Consider the following 17,508-nt stretch of genomic DNA (forward strand, 5'->3'; position numbering starts at 1 on the left):
CTCCTACTTAAAAAGTGATAGGACCAGAGGAAGTTGGCTCAACCTGAAAGGATTGTCAAGTATTGTAACAAGCTGCCCAGGGCAGTGATTGAGTCACCATCCCTGGAGATATTCAAAAGATGTGTGGATGTGGTGCTTCGGGACATGATTCAGTGGTGAAGTTGGCAGTGCCAGGTTAAGGGTTGGACTTTATGATCTTATAGGTCTTTTCCAACCTAAATGATCCAATGATCCTATATACCCCAGGTCCTCTGATGGCTAGGTTAGTATTTTAGCACTCCACAGGAGGGTTAGAAACCAAATTGCTATTTGAAACCAAATGATACTGGCTGTGCAATTCTCCTTGTAGATCTGGAAAATTGCTTTGCTATCCCTATCATTTTTTTCCTGGATCAACTAATAGCACAAACCTCATTGATTCCTGTATGCATTGCCACTTGTCTATGGCTCTGAAAAACTTAAGAGAGGAAAAAACCCAATTGTTGTCACTTTTGGGTTTAGGAAGAGTGTGAAAAATAAAAAAAAAGACACTGCCACTACTTTTGTCCTGGGCTCAAGACGCTGTGCTGTTTTCCTTCTCTCTAGTAAAGTTGAACAGATTTCCCAAGACACAAGTGGTATGAGGACCAGCAGCTTGCCAGCTGACTTCTCATCACAGAAACCTCTGGATGGCAGCAAGTCCGTGACATCTCCTAAGTGAACCCAGAGGGGCTGAAGCCTGAGTCCTGGGAAGAAGTGGGCTGCAGTTTTGTGGAAAATAAGATAGCAACAAAACACATGATTTTACAGGATCAATCTGAAAGATCTTACTGCCTGATGGAAGAAGCAATAATGAGATTTTTCTGTCCAGCAGTGACTGTAGACAGGGCTGTGTTTGCTCTCTTGCTCCCTTGAAGTGAAAGTGAAAGGAAATGTCATCTTCGATATGGAGACCAAGCACAGATTTTTATCTTATGCCTGAATATTTGAGGGTCTGTCTTTTAGGATGCTCCTCATACCTCTGGGGTTTGGGAATCACTGGTTTAAGGGAGAAGATTTCTGAAGCAGAAAGTTAGGACGCACAGCATTACATATGCATGAACATGTTTAGTTACTGTGGATCAGCTGATACTCCTCAATTTGTTAAATCAGGTAATCTGATCTTAAATCTAAGCCCATAGATGCAACCATGGAAAGAGTGCTTCCAAGGATAGGCTGTTTATCCTATGGCTGTGCATGGAACTATAGCAAGATAATAGCTCTGGGCAGTGGTTTATTTCCCTCTGGTTGCTATGCCTTTTGAGTGCTCAAAGGAAGGCTTTTTATTTTCCTTTTTTTATTATTTCTTAATTCTAACATTGGCATTCTCCTACTTGCTGACTCCAAGAGTTTCAGCTTTAAAATGAAGAAAGCTAATGAAACCGGAAATTTATTAGTGCTGTCTCGGTGGTAAAGGTACCTGCCAACACCTCAGTCCTGGTCTGTTCATAGCACCCAAATCATATCTTCTGCCTTTGCAGATGGATTGCTGGGGCTGACTGTTCATCATACAGCAAAAGTACTCTGTATATAACACATTGACGACAAAAAATAGATACTGTTGTGATACAGCTGGCTGGCTGTAGGGATGCTTTATTTCAGTATGCGATGGGAACACTGAAGCAGTCCGCTTCCAGGGTCTGGGGGGCTTGATTCTGATCACAGCCAAGTTCCCCAAAGACACTCACAGTCTGTTATCCATACAAGTGTCACGGTACTGAAAATCCCACGTACCAAATAATCAATGTATAAGCAAGCACAGATATCAGCCCACCAGCCAGCTCCTTACTTATTTACATTCAATGCGTATGTAGAAGCAGGCAAAATTAAAATACCACGGATGGGTAATACTCTCTTGAAGACCACTCGTATTTCATAACACGGCCTAACACCACATTCAAAAGTTGCCTGCAAACCTGGGAAAAGTATTTGCAGGACTACTGAAACTTAAAGAATAGCTCTATCTGAGGGCCCTTTCTTCCTTGGGTTTTCCCAGCAGGGCTTATGTAGTTGATGTAGAGATTGTATTTTTTCAGGAAAGAGTTTGGGGGAGGAAAACGGTGGATACTGAAAGAAGATCTATGTCCTGCCACTAGGACCCAGGCAGGATCCTTGGGTCCCTATGCAAAAATACCAGGAACCTATTGCATCTCCCTGATCACAGGGACAGTCAAGAGACAATTCTTAGCTCTTAGGAGCTTGCAGAGTGGACTGATGCTGAGGGATGCTGCCATGGGCTGTCTGGTGCTCCACAGCTCCAGCAGATGGAGGAGGAGGAACAGGAGGAAAGGAGCAGGACAGCTCTGCTCAACCAGGCAGGAGGCATCAGGGAAGTCTCCATGCTTTGGTGACTTTCTCCTTAGTAATGGAAAAAACCCCCCATGCAATCCTTTTAAGAACTATTCATGAAATTTATTGCTCTCTTTCATTCCGGCAGAGATGGAAGAGGGGATCTGTACAGCCCCTCAGGGCATATATATCCACTATACCTTTAAGTGCAATACTCGCAGCTGTCTTGCACATGGCCTTTTTAGTGTCCTTTTCCTCTGCGACAGGCATCTGGCTACCCTCCAGGTTGTTCCTCTTGAGTGCCTCCAGCTGATGTTGGGGAAAAAGTTCCACAGCCCAGCTTTGTATCTCTCACATGGTTCCAGGAGCCGTGATGGGAAGATTCAGAAGAGCATCTGGGACCTGCTCGTCGCCGTTCTTGTAGCTCAGCATCCCACTCATTATGTTCCTATTTGATTTCCAGCCCTCATGTCAGGGCTTATGTCACTCTCCCATGACTCTTACACCAGGAAAAGCTCTCCTCATGGCTCCCATATCAGGTCCACAGCAGGAAGAAATATCCACGACCTCCTCACCTGATTTGTGCCTCTACAGCTACATTAAAATAATGTCTTTTACTCACACTGACTTTCTAGCTGCCTCCACAGTGCACATGTTGGTGTAGAAGCACGGAAAATTGGGATTTTGCCATGGACAGTTACAGGAAACATACCCAAAATATCCATCACCAACTTGGGAGCGTGCTGGCTTTTTAACAACCATCACGGTACTCCCTGGCATTTTTGGCAGGAAATCAGGCAGATGTGATCTAGTTATTTCTCTGTCTGCCACCTCTTCACTGCTCGCAGACCAGGTTTCCAACCTTACTTCATGGTACCTTTGCACTCCTGGAGAACCAAAGCCTATGAGGTTTGTGCAAGCAGGCAGCTGGGTAGAGAGGAGAGGGAGAGAGAAAGGGATATTTATTATTCTTTTGGCACAACAACTCCTCCAGGGGTGCAACCTGAAATCTTACATACAGGGAAAACCAAGTCACTTATCAGATGTCACATGGCTTCCCAAGTAACAAGAGGGTTTGTTACCCATCCCAGTGTTTTCACTCTCTGTACCATTTCAGGCTGGTTTCATTTGGGAATAAGACCTGAAGAAGAGCCTTAAACTGGGTCTTCATCAGCATCCTTGCAGGCTTGGTGGATGAGAATAGCAGCTACACTCCTACACAGACAAGATAACTGAGATGTTAGGGACCACTGGCAGTGATTTAAAGACTTCAACTCCTGGAAAATGTACGCATGCACGTGTGGGTGTCTGTGGGTGCACAAGCTGCTTCTCAACCAGACTCTGTCCCTGGCACATCAGTCTTCAAGTGGTGCATTTTGTTTTCATGTAGAACAGCTTGTCCATCCAGGTGAGAGCATGGTTAGACGTTAAACCAGACTGCAGGTACTAAGGCGATGGGAAGGAGCAGCTGTGGGCAAGCAGCGAGCGGTCAACTCAGACCATCTGCTGCTGTTGGATTAATCTCTAACCTGTGCTCTCAGCTGGCCAAGGGAAACTTATTAGGCTGAATTTATGTCTCTAGCTTCAGGTTACAGCCTGGCATGTTAAAATAAACCAGCATTGATTGTGGGTTAACTTAAAAACATGGGCTGTAGGTTGGAGATGGAGAAGAAATCATAGAGAGGGGCTGCACGCAATCACCAGTGTAGAAAGAAAGAGACAACCTCATGCTGCCAACAGCTTCAGCATGGCCAGGGCACCTCCCCAAGAAAAGGAAAAGGATGGGGAGCTTTGAAATGAAGAGGTGGCTGAAGAGAGACTTGGACCCATGAGCAAAGAATCTCTCCTTCTGCTCTGATTGAACTGTGTGCTCTGAAGAAGCAAATCTGGACCATTGTTTCTCTTGTTACCATTGTTTCTTGTTACTATTGTTTGTCTTGATTTCTCTCACAAACCATCTTCTGTCAGAGGAGTCATAATCCTGAAAACTTGGAAGCATCATGTAGAAAGGAGGAGAATTATTCTTCTAAAAATGTCCTTTTTTAAAATGTGAAATTAAAACAAAAAAAAAAACCCAGATTTTTTTCACTGCCATGGAAAGATGAGGACACAAACAGAGGAGAAAGGAAAAGCTTTGTCAAACGCTGGAGCAGGAGCAGACAGATGAAAAGCACTAATAAGAAAAGGTAAGTTTGAGGAGTGGACTTGAAGACGGACTTAGAGCTTATCTGATTCGACGGCAAACCACGCTGGCAGTCTCACAGGATGGTTTCAGGTAGCATCTAACTGAGTCTCCCAACTCACCCGTGTGTGGGTTTTGAGTGTATTTGAGCTGAGCTAAACCTGCCAGTAGTATAAAGTTTGCTTTTACATACACAGATGAGAGCTGAGCTGGTTGGACTGAGCATTACAAAGCCTCTTTCTAGGAAAGAAGCTTTGCGCAACAGAAGGAAAAATTGGTCGTTGTCAAGGTTTAGGGCATCTGCAAAAAAAAGCAAACAAGCTGTGCGGCATGGCTGGGAGAGATGGGAGGTCAGCTCCGTGCTGAGCAGGATTTGGCCCCTGTTGGAGACAAGGCTGTACTTGCAGGAGGGTTTGGCTCTTCCTGGTAGGAAAGCCAGCCTTATGGCAGTGAAACTCGGATCATTACCATGCTCACATGATCCGTGGCAAATCATTTAATCCCAGTGTCCTGTGCGGGTATGGTCACGACCCAAAATAGTGAAATTAGGGGGTTGTAACAGGGTACAGGGAGGAATCACCACCCCATAACACCCAAGACTTTGAGTGCCAAGCTCTGTGGGGCACAGTTTACAGCTCGGCATGACGCACCCAGAGCAAATGAGGTCATTGGAATCGCTGTGGAGCTGCTGATAAGAGTCAGGGGCTAACAGGGATGGGAGGCTGGTGCTGGAGTAGTTGTACCAGCTATAGCCATGGCAGTCCCAGGACAGAGCCTGCCCAGGAGAGACTCAGAGGCAGAAAGAAACAAAAACAAGGCGAAAAATAACAACCACCAACCAACCGCAAAAGTGCCGCAAGTCCTTAAAAACACCCTCAGGCGTTCACCAAGCAAAAGCCCAGTGGATCTCAGCTGCCTCCCTGGATGATACTGAACCACAGGAAGTTACCTTCTCATTGCCCCCTTTCCCAAGGCGCAGGACTTAGTGGGAGGCTGGGGCACACACCCGTGTATCGCCTGGTACAAGAGGCAATGGATATGCAGCCAGGGCTGTGGTTTTGCCCTCCCAGGGAGGGGACAGGCTGTGCTGGAGCAGGGCTGTGGCACCCAGGGGGCTGCTCAGAGGCTCTGGAGCACATCTGCCAGCCGCCTGGCCCCCGCAGCCAGCCTGCGAGTACATCTTGTTTGTGTTTTTCTGTGGAGCACACTCCCAGCGGGTTATGTCAGAGGTGAGGAATGCAGGGCCACCCTGTGTCATGAGATCAGACTTACATTTTTAGGCTGAACACTTACCGTATTTGCTGGGAAGCAGCACGCAGGCGGCACGCGGGGCCCCGGAGGGGTGGGAGATACCCATTCGCCTCCATCCCTCTCCTCCAGCCCTTGCTCCAGCAGAGCCGGGTGGAGCGGATGGGGCCCGTCTGCTGGAACAAGCTCTCCCTCTGTTCCTTGCACGAAGCAAGAAAAGAAACACAGTGAATTAACGCGAATGAAAAGGCAGCAGTGAAAGGCGGCCGGGAGCCACGCCAAGTGCTCGGAAAATGCTAGCGGAGAGAAGTGGTGGCGAGCTGCTCTCTGCCGCCGCTGAAGGCATCGGCACCCTGGATTGTCCCACAGGGGAAACTCATCCAGGCACCAGTACCCACAAAATATCACCGTCCCAGGGGCTGAAAGCATGAGAAGAGACACGGGCCCATCCAGGGCCATCAGGGAAGATGGGAAAGCTGGGCTGGGAGCTCTTGACATGAAAGACATTAACAGAGTCTGACCCAAAGCACTGCCCAGATCGGTGACCTTCCTTCAGTTTTGTTGCTGAAAGCCAACTGTTATGTCCAACCTTTCTAAAATGTCTTGACTGTTTTGCAGGAGCCCTTCTGCTCGAGGAAATCTGGTGCAAAATAACTCTGCTGATGCCTTGTAGGGTTGCTGCACTGCCTGTTCCCCGGTTTTCCCACTTAAGACTCAGAGGCTCCTCTGCACCGCTGCTTCCCATCTGGAGCAGAAAGAAGGGAGCCACTTTGATCCCAATGCCACCACATGGAAAAAACACCGAGGCAGGGTCGCACCGTGGTGCATGGAAAGGCTCCCCTTCTCTGCTCTGGCGTGGAGTTTGTTTTCCCTTTTTTTTTCTTTTCTCTTTTCCTTTTCCTGAATTAGCTGCTGTAGTAGGCATCCTGAGATCAAAAAGCCACAAAGCAGGAAGAAACTCTTCCACAGACTGTGCCCAAACTGAATGCCACTGTTAGTTGTTTTTTGGGGATATTTTGTTCTATTTTGCCTTATGGAGGGTTTTGACATAGTAGTGTTTTGTTCTGTGTCAGAAGGAAAACAAACCCTGAAATACCAAATTCTTTCACACAATGGATTTTCCTTTCTCTAAACATCCCTGTGAGATGGGCCTCTTGCAGCTCTCTCCTCTTCCCAGAACAAGAGAACAAATACTAGGAAATCTGGAGAGATGAACTGCTTGAAGCTGGCTTCAGCGGAGGAGTGCACACCAGCCCCCACATTACTCAACGTCTCCACTGCTGGCTGGTCCTCAACCAGAAAGGGCAGGTGAACCTCCAGCAAGGATTGATGGTCCCCGTGTCACTGGCAATTTTCTGCTGTGCACCTGAGACTCCTTTTTGTGTCCCTGCAAGTAGTGACAGTGTACAGTTTCAGGTCCTTGTCTATTATCCTGGACCATCTGTCAACTGCTACAACCCCATCTCACCTCCACATGCAGCCTCAGACCTCTTTTATCACTATACTCTGAGGCTCTGGAGCGTGTCCAGAGAAGAGCAACGAAGCTGGTGAGGGGGCCTGGAGAACAAGTCTTACGAGGAGCAGCTGAGAGAGCTGGGGTTGTTTAGCCTGGAGAAGAGGAGGCTGAGGGGAGACCTTATTGCTCTCTACAACTACCTGAAAGGAGGTTGTGGAGAGGAGGGTGCTGGCCTCTTCTCCCAAGTGACAGAGGACAGGACAAGAGGGAATGGCCTCAAGCTCCGCCAGGGGAGGTTCAAGCTGGACATCAGGAAAAAATTTTTCACGGGAAGGATCATTGGGCACTGGAACAGGCTGCCCTGGGAGGTGGTTGAGTCACCTTCCCTGGAGGTGTTTAAGGGACGGGTGGATGAAGTGCTGAGGGGCATGGCTTAGGGATTGTTAGGAATGATTGGACTCAATGATCCGGTGGGTCCTTTCCAACCTGGTGATTATATGATTCTATGATACTATATCATAGCGCCAAGAGTTTATTTGGGAAATTCCTCCTTTCATAGCAAACCTGGTTTTGGGGTTCTCTCTAGGCTCATGGTCCTATGGAGGCACCAGAGGGCATCCTGTGGACATGAGAAAGGTGACCAGGAGAGACAGAAGGGACTAGGAGAGAGCAGGAACTCCAGGGAGACCTTCAGACCCAGCACTCTCTCCTAGGCAAAGGGGTGGAATTCCCACCAAAATGTGAAGATGATGTATTGACAGGAAGGGGCTGGTTGCCGGCTCCTGAAAAGAAGCAAGGAGAGGCTATCACATGAGATCCTTGGGAAAACAGGGCTTCATTCGTGGTCTAGGATGTTATCTTCTCTTTTTCTAACTCTCTTTTTTCTGCCTTGCCCTTCATAAAGTTCTGCTTTGACAAGATTTTCTGTTACCATTTGGAAAGCAGGAAGAAGAAGTCAGGACGGTCTGGGAATGGGTTTCATTTTCCCCTGGATTTGAAGAGGAAGGAAAAGGAATCTTGAGGCAATATTTAGCAACAGCCCTGGACACTGAAACAGGACAAGACAAGACCTGGAGAGGGGGTTGCAGGTCCACCTTGGCTAATCCAAAAGCCTTCTGAGAGATAAATGACATGAAGAATCTTGGCTTTCATGATATCTTTCAGGTGCCTAGTGTGCTTTGAGGAACAGAAACAATAATTAGCAATGATTATATGTATTCAGACTAGATATGAGTTCAGTTCAACTGCAGTGAAGTCATTCGCTTCTGTTACTCTCCTTCAGTTTGAGGGGAATACACTTGATTCTGCTTAGCAACCTTCAATCCTTTTGGCAGAGAAAAATAATTTGGGAAAGCTGAAGTTTATGTCTGTCACCCTGCCCCAGAAAGTTACTTGATCTCCTAAATAATAACTTATCTGGCCTTGTCATTTGTCTTCTAATCAGCATTATTTTCTGAATTGCAACTGAGCATCCTGAAATCATAGAATCATAAAAAATATCTCAAGTTGGAAGGGACCCAGAAAAATATTGGATCCAAATCCCTGCTCCTTGCAAGACTACTGTAAATGCGTATTGCTCAACTTTGCTATTGGATTATTACTCGTTCTGCACTGTGGCAGTGGACCATGCTGTCTTGGACAAAGCCAATAATATAAGGCTGTAATATCTCCATCTGACCCTGACAAGCAGTTGCCAGTTTGACTCGACGCTGCTCAGCAGTGGGATGTGCCGTCCCTGCCAAAGCAGATACTGTAGGTTCTTTATTTCCTAATTGCCACTTTTTCTATGACTCCTTCAAACAGAAACAAGGAGCACGGAAAGAACAGTGCTTCCCCTGTCAGGGATGGAGCGGAAAAGACAGAAAAAAAAACCTAAAGGAAGAATGCGGTGAAAGGCACTACCACATCCAGAGACCTAACACTGATATCACTTGAAGCAGTGTAAACAAGCAGGTTACAAAACTTAGGAGGTCTGACTGACGCTGGCACAACAAAAATGAGGAAAATTTATTTTAGACCAATTATGCTGCAGAATATATGTGAGATTGTCAAAGCACATAAAGCCACCACCATCAAAGAGTACTGTCATTTGAGTTTTAGGGCCAGATCTAAACACCACAACCACAACAACCAGATCTCTAACCTCGTATAAAATGACTCTGTTTTGCTGTTTCTAAAGATTTTGTATAGTTTGAAAGATTTCCTACCATAAGATCTCTCTGCTGTTCTGCTAATCGCCCAGATAGCCCAGACTCACCTCCTCCAAGCCCTCCACCAACCCTTCTGCTCTCTGTACTCCAAATCTCTAGATAACTCTGTCATTCCCTGCAAAATGACTTGGGTTTGCCCTTTTCTGCTGGATACTCACCCAGCCTTTCCTGATCTACTGCCATATTTTGGCCACTTTTTGCATAACCATCAGCCATGACAAAGCTCTCTGATCCTATTCAGGACAAGACTGCCCTTGTCTGTGCTCCTTCCTATGAAACTCACTGGAAGAGCATCCCACACACTTGAACTCTTGAGCAACTTCACTCGGCTATATAGTGTAGTGCCAGTAAATCTGAGCAAGAGGCCCAAGACAGCCTTTGTGGAGCAATATGACAGGACTCATAGCTGTCCATCCTGACCACTTTTCCATTGGTCAGTAGTGCAGGCTAGGAACACGGGACTTATGTTCCACCTCTATCCATGCCCTTCAAGGTATATGTAGAGACTTGGAGGAGCATATAGTAATGACTGATCGGTCTGAAGACCAAGGACACTAGACAATATTCTGGCATCAGTGGGCTGTCCTTTCTGTGGATAGGTCTCTTGAGCAGTATGTTTGGCTGGAAATACCACTTCTGAGTATGGCCAAGGATTCCCTGGAATATCGCTTTATTTGGGAGCATCTGGTATCCCACAGTCCCACGAGCAAGCAGACTGTCATGCCTCATGATTCATCCTTCCTGGTTCCCATAGAGCAGTGAGAGAGCCACAGAAGCCCTTGGTGGTTTTGGTTCTCCTCAGCTGTGGTTCATTCCTCCAGTCCTTCTTGCTCTTACTTCCTGCAGAGCAAAAAAGAAAAGATCATAGTACATAAGCAACAGTCAATAATATAATGGTCAGTCTTTATTTACAATAACCAAACACATGCTCCATTGCTATCCTGCAGCTACTCAGGAGGAATGAGAAGACATCTGGGAGATACTCAAGTGTGCTTGTGTACTGATGCACAAGCCACTCCGGAAAGGGGTATAGTGAGAGTTTCGGCAACATCATGGTGATCTAATCAACTTCAGCAGGCTTTTTGCCAGACATATCCTGTCCACCTCGTGTTGAACTGACTAGCATTAAGGTGAGTCAGTGGCAGCCAATTCCAAATGACCAAGACTAACCTTGTTTCAGTGCTTAGTAGCTGATTCATCATTTGGTCTTCAGCCTCACCCAGTCTAGAGTAAGTTCAGCACATCTCCCTGAGCTTTACTTTCCTGTTTTCAAAGTTCTCCCTCCCTCCTCCAGAGATCTTCCCACCTTCGTGGCCCAGCCCTCTTCCAACAGTCCTCTCTGGTCTCCTGGACTGGACACCATGGAAGGCACAAGCCAGCAGCTTGCTGGCTTTGATTCATCATCATCTAGGAAAAATGCTGGCTGATCCTGCCAGCTCTGCTTCCTCTTGCACCATCTGCCGTTCACGGTAGTCATCCCCAGCACAAAGACTCAGTACTCTCCATCACTCTGTCTCCTGGGAAAGGCAACTTCTGGGGTTACTTTTCCTATATGACAATGCTGAAGATGGCATCTGGGAAGTGGACCCGTGGAAACTGATGCCATGCATCCCTCCGGTCGCATTGCTTTTTACAAGGCTTCTGCTAAGGCAGTGACTCAGAAACATCAGCCTATCCTCAAACCAATGCCCTCCACAAAGCTTTCCACCATGCAAGAGCACTCACCTGTTCTGGTGTGGAGGGGAATGTGGCAGTGTTGGCTGTGATAGCCAGTAGGACAGACAGACTGCCATGGACACTGCGTCACATGCACTGGATTTGGCAGAAAAGCACAGCCATAGCATCATGGGAAGATGTTACATCCCATCAGCTTGTTAACATCAGCTAATGCTCAGGTTTGGTCCCAGTGACTTAGTTGCCTATGGGGTAAGTTTAGAATCAAAGCCTGATGGTTTTCCATGGGACTTACACTCCTGAATGATGTAAGCATTTGCGGTCCCTTTCCTTAAACAATTACAAAGTGGAGCCAAACGGGTTTTCTCTCCAACAGATGGGCTGCTGACAGGTGTTGCTGGAAGCTGAGAAATGGAAAATCAAAGAAGATGCCTTGATGTGGTCTGTCACTAGCTTGAAGAGAGAAGAGCAGGTGAGATCTGGTTTCCTTATTCTGCCAGGGTATTCACATGCTCCAGCGGCAGAAGAACACAAACATTTAATAATTTTTCATCTCTATTTTGGTGGGTAAGGAAAATATTATAATCTTATGTTAAGGGTAGGACAATGGAATGTGTCTTAAAGATGAGAGGCTGAGGGTATGTCCTTTGGGACAATAAGGATTTGCTTACGTCACAGAGGCCCCAGAAGAAGCAGGGTTGTGCCAGAATGGCATTCTGTAAAACAACAGAAAACAAAAGCTTTTCTTTCCCCATAAATAAGTCATTTCTGTGTTTCCTTTGTGGTTCACTTTTAAAGACTTGCTGAATTCAAGGAGGATGTGGTCACACTCATTGGAAACTCCAGATGCTACAATATATAAACACAAATCTGCATTAAATTCACATTTCTTGTGAAATAAATCTCATGTGCTTTCAGTCTGTTTTTCTTGCAGGGTGATAGCAGGCTGCTACACTTTTCAGGTCTGTTGGAGAGAATTTGTCCATTACCTCTGATATCTCCTCCTTGATTTCTTTGACAGGATCCAATCTTTTGTTATTTACTGATGTCACTGTAGCCTAGGAGAGAAATCAACACAGCTATGAATTATGAATTAGGGCCACAAACATAATCAGAGAGCTGAAGCACCCCCATAAGAGGAAAGGCTGAGAGAGTTGGAGTTGTTCAGCCTGGAGAAGAGAAGGCTCTGGGGAGACCTTAGAGCAGCCTTCCAGTACTTAATGGGGGCTTACAGGACAGATGAGGACAGACTTTTTAGCAGGGCCTGTTGTGCCAGAACAAAGGGTTTTAAACTAAGGGAGGGTAGGTTTAGGCTGGATACAAGGAAGACATTTTTTATGAGAAGGGTGGTGAAACACTGGCACAGGTTGCCCAAGGAGGTAGTGGAGCCGCCATCCCTGGAAACATGCAAGGTCGGGTTGGATGGAGCTCTGAGCCACCTGATGGAGTTAAAGATATCCCTGGTCATTGCAGTGGAGGTTGGACTGGATGATCTGCTAAGGTACCTTCCAACTTGAAGCATTCTATTATTCTATGCCTGTAGGACACTTCACTCTGATGGTTTGAGTCTTGCTTGCTCCTTGAACAACAAAACTCCTTGACTCCAAAGCAAAAGAAACTGAAGTCGCTTCATTAGAAAATCATTTCAGAATATGATGTTATAGTGCTGTGATACAAAAACAAGGGAAGGGTGCCCCTAAGCACACAGCCACCTTAGGTTACGATTAGAGGAATCACTCCGATTTTTCCATGTGAATGCTCCATTTATTATAAATAACCACTATTTTTAATCATAACTCACTGCCTGCTGGAAGCCTTGCAGTACTGCTGCGTCACCTGCAAGCACTGGAGCCTGGGGAGGAGAAAAGAGTAGGATATGTTTAGTTATTTGCTGGTCTGTTTCATGAGGGCTATGTTCAGATCTGCCCATGTGCACAAGGAACTACAATTTGGTCAGTCTTTGGCGAGGTCCTCTCTTTACACCCAAACTAGAGCACTGCACACAATCCTCAAGATATGTGTGAATGCACTCTTGTCTACTCCTGGAGTTCGTAGCTCTTACTATTTGTTAAAAATCTGAGAGAATCAGGCAAATACGGGGACATTGGATCTGGAGGATGCCTCAGCTTGGAGTTTGGAGATTTAGCTTATGACTTTTAACTCCTTGACAGCACATGTGACAACCCTTACCTTATTGTCTGATGAACCCCATGATTACCAGACAAGTGTTTTACCAGAGAGTCAAGCTCATTACTGCCTGACTCACAAGGTGAAGGCAACACCAGCACCCCCACCAAGCCTTGGAAACACAGCCTGGCTCAATTGCTCTGTAAAATGCCGCAAATGGCACAATCAGATAAGGAGCAGTATTTTTACCAGCTGGGAGAAAAGGAGGCATCGAGCCTTTTTGGATGTGAAGTTGAACCGGTGTTCATTTCCAGCAGATTCAGCCTAAAGAGACTTGGAGCTTACCTTCAAATTTAGGAGTTCCATGCTGCCCTACAAGGAACTTCTCTGCTAGATTGGGTTGGTTCCATTTAGGGAGCAAGAGGTTTGTATCATCTCAGGAGAGTCCCTGCGAGGAGCAGGACAGTGAAGATGGGGGCTCATCACAGCTGTTGTCAAGAAACTGATTTTTTGAGTTGACAAAACGAGGGGCTTTCTTTGCAGTGGGTGGGACAAGGAAGACAGCAAGATGTTAAAAACTGGAAAGGAATAAAATGAATATTTAAGGAAAAAAATGCAGCATTTAGCAAAATATTTTCACTTCATACCCTTCTATGGGGTAATGATTATCCACCACCTGAACTGTGCTGCTGGTTGTGATTCCTCTCAGGATGTAAACACAAAGCACTGGTGTGTGATGGCCTGGATGGAAAACTCAGTCCCTGAGGAAGTGTTTAGTGACTAGTGGCTTTGACAAGACCTATAGGAAAACCACTCATGGTAGAGAGAAGCACTTTGGAACCCAGCTGGTTCACATTTTATGTGTAGCTGCAAAAAATCATATTATCATATAGTACCCAATCAGTAGATGGAGTAAGGTTTTTAAAAAACAGAGACATGATAGGTCATGGCCAGTCACTAATCTCTAGCTGTCATGGTCAGAGGCCCCATCCAATGCACTGGGGACTTTCCTGTCCTGCTCTGCTGCCACAAAGCAGGTGACAGCGTGGAAATCCCTGTGGTCTTGGAGTTCCTCATAGGGTCTGGACCCCTGCACGGGTGTGAAGGCACTGATTGACATTCAGTGGTTCGTCCCACTGGAGACTGGATGGAAAGCACTGATGCTTTAAGAGCTCAGAAGAAGAGGCATGTTTTAAGATGCAATTGTCTCTCTCTTCACAGAACAGTGAGAGGAAGGACTGCTGGGGTTCAAGCTTTCCACATAGACACTGACCCCAGTGGGATGAGCACTGGACCCAACAGCACACCACCTCTCTGAGGTCTTGCATTTATTGTGGGCTTCTTTCTACTTGGAGACAAAAGGAAGACAAAGACAAACTCTCTTTCTTCCCATGTTGAAGGCTCCACTCATGGAACAGGGGCATAACACTGAAGTAAGTCTCCATAACATGCAAGATCTTGTTCTTCTATCCAAAAGTACAACGTAGAAACCTGTCTCCTATGCCAGCCACCGTGGAGCCAGCAAATATTAAATATGAAGTTGTCTCCACCTAACTGAGACATATTCATCCTTCTAGACCCAAGATGCCATCTCTTGGTGCTCCTTCTAAGAAATGCCATGTCCTCTCTGGGGATGTTTTCAAGCCAAGGTGCCCTTGCACATCTGAGCTTCAAGGCTAGGAACAAGCCACCTGGGATGAGATGTAAAGGCAAAAGAAAACATGACTATGGAGGTATGGGGTGTTCAACCTCGTGACAGCAATAATTGACTCAGATTTGTTTAGCACACGTGTATGTATTGATGCTGTCAAAACTGGGAAGTAAGAGCATGCTGAGTGCCAGCATGTGGGTGCATTTACTGCCCCACTGAGGGAGGTTACTAATCTTTCCCCTATGATTGCCTTGAGCATTGGAGCACTAAAGACTTGTTCTGCAGAACCCTGCGCTTAAATCAGCATCACCCAGAGGGGAAGTCAAAAGAAATGGCTCCTTGGAGGACAACCCACGTGCACTCACTTAAAGGACAGAAGCTCTTCTCTGGACTTCAGCCGCAGTGCTACAGCCACTTTGCAATTTGGAAACCTTGAGGTCAAAAGCCACTCTGGGGCACACGCCCGAAGGGGTACTTCATCTTCTCTGGCTGAAGGAATTTGTCTTTACTAAAGAGTTTCAATTAAAAGTCAAGACTGAATCACTGCAAAGTGCTGGAGACAAGAGTCATTAAGACCAGAATGCAAGTTTTAAATTATTTTTAATATGCTCTGCAAGGCATCCATAAAAGGCCCTTAATCAATATGCATTTCTATTCCTTGCATTAGGGTTTGCAGAATTTTGATTCACAGCAGTGAAAGGGGCAGAAAAGCAACCTGAATTTCTATCAGAGATCCAAACCTGTGAGACTGCCTGGGTCCAAGCTATTGGGCTGATCTGACCAAACGGATCAGCCTTTTTTTGGTGGCCTGTGCCAAAATCAGCTGGAGGTCCAAATCCCTGGAGACCTAGTGTTGGGGCAAATCGTTGACATGGGGACAATTCTTGGAGTCCCTGAGGGTGATGGCAACTCGGAGTTTGTTTGGTCATCTCAGTCGGTATCAAATATTCACGTGTGCTCTTGGCAATCCAGTTCTGGACCCCTCAGCACAGAAAAGACATGGAGCTGTTGCAGTGGCTCCAGAGGAGAGCCACAAAAACAGTCAAAGGCCTGGGACACCTCGCATATGAAGACAGGCTGAGAGAGCTGGAGTTGTGTATCCTGGGGAAGAGAAGACTCTGAGGAAACCTTATTGTTGCCTTTCAATACTTAAAGAGGGCTTATAAGAAAATTGGTGAAAAACTTTTTAGCAGGACCTGTAGCAATAGAACAAGAGGTAACGGTTTTAAACCAAAAGAGGAGAGGTTTAGACTGGATATCAGGAAGAAATTTTTTATGCTAAAGATGGTGAAACACTGACACAGGTTGCCCAGAGAGGTGGCAAATGCCCCATCCCTGGAAACATTCAAGGTCAGGCTGGATGGGGCTCTGAGCAACCTGATTGAATTGAAGATGTCCTTGCTCACTGCAGGGGAGGTGGACTAGATGACTTTCATAGTCCCTTCCAGTCCAAAACGTATGATTCTATGAAACCATATGATTCTATGAATTTAACCATTACCTTACCATCTTCTGGCAAGAAGAACAGAGCACATGAGGATGGGTTGAGCCACAGCCCTTAGCTCTCAGGGCAGCGGGTGCTCATGCTCAGTGACCCCACATCTTCATGTACAGTATTCACATGCCCTCATGGCATACACCATAGGTATACAGAGATAACTCTTTCCCTGCATAGAAAGGGGGTTATTTTGTGGCTGATCAGCCACAAAGCAAGCTGATACTCCTGCCTGCCACTGCTGGCAGTAATAGGGAGAGATCCATCAGCTCACAGCAGGAGTACAGAGGGGCATGAGCTTTCCCAAGGCAAGAAGTGACAAGGGAACACATCCAGGAAGACACTTGCAGGACTGCAGGGATCTAGACAGTTTGAATCTATGCATACACTTAAGCATTTGGCTGGATCGGGGCCAGAGGTACAGAAATTTCTGGCAAGGGCAAACCTCTAGGAAGAACCAAACCCTAGAGGAAGCTCAGGGTGAGGTTTTCACTTCCTATTTCAGTCTTAAAAAAGCCCAGCCTCAGGAAGAAGTGAGTTTCAGTAACATCCAGTGTCTGTCCCCCCTCAGATCACCCAACTCTTTGTATCCAGATTGAGGGGAGACAAAAGTAAAGCACGTGGAAGCCCCACAAAGCAGATGCACCCTCATAGCATCCTTCCCTGCAGGTCAGCACCCTGGGACCCAAGAGCAGCGCAGCATTACCCTTTGAATAGTTCATAGGAGGAGGGATGCACTGAAAAGAGCAGAGATGGTTGTTGCAGCTAACCCTACGCCCAGAGATGAAAAGAGGGCCTGGGGATGGATTTTTCCCATGATTATTTGCATGCTCTGTGCCATAGCTTTGGATGTGGCCAGCTATTTCTCTCCCTATACAGCCCTCAAAGGGAAATCAGGAGCTGGGGACTGGAAGCAGCTGGTACCCTGGAAGCAGGCTGGATGCAGCCATCCTATTTTAAAGGCTAAAAATTGCAGCCTGATATAGAAAAGCCAGGTTAAGCCACTTAGGTGCACGCCTCAGGCCCTGCTTAGCTAAGTGCCAGCCATGGCACGGGGGTTGGAACTAGATGGTTTTTAAGTCCGTTCCAACCCGATCTATTCCAGCAGATAGGAATGGTTGGACTCGATGACCCAAGAGGTCTTTTCCAACCTGGTGA

General features: G+C 46.5%; 1 long non-coding RNA gene across 3 annotated transcripts; it reads right to left on the reverse strand.

Moving 5' to 3' along the window:
• Positions 1-8,970: 8,970 nt before the first annotated feature.
• On the reverse strand, positions 8,971-15,738 carry LOC128851171 (uncharacterized). Of its 3 annotated transcripts, none has more exons than XR_008448422.1 (3): positions 13,550-15,738; positions 11,373-12,929; positions 8,971-10,243 (listed from the first exon to the last, which is right to left on the reverse strand). It is a non-coding gene; the product is annotated as an uncharacterized LOC128851171 (long non-coding RNA). The 3 variants fall into 3 exon arrangements; XR_008448420.1 differs by having other exon boundaries at positions 11,373-11,926; positions 12,067-15,738; XR_008448421.1 differs by having other exon boundaries at positions 11,373-11,481; positions 11,749-15,738.
• Between the last annotated feature and the right edge of the window lie 1,770 nt (positions 15,739-17,508).

The sequence above is a fragment of the Cuculus canorus genome, chromosome 2, assembly GCF_017976375.1.
Source record: "Cuculus canorus isolate bCucCan1 chromosome 2, bCucCan1.pri, whole genome shotgun sequence".
Classification (NCBI taxonomy): domain Eukaryota; kingdom Metazoa; phylum Chordata; class Aves; order Cuculiformes; family Cuculidae; genus Cuculus; species Cuculus canorus.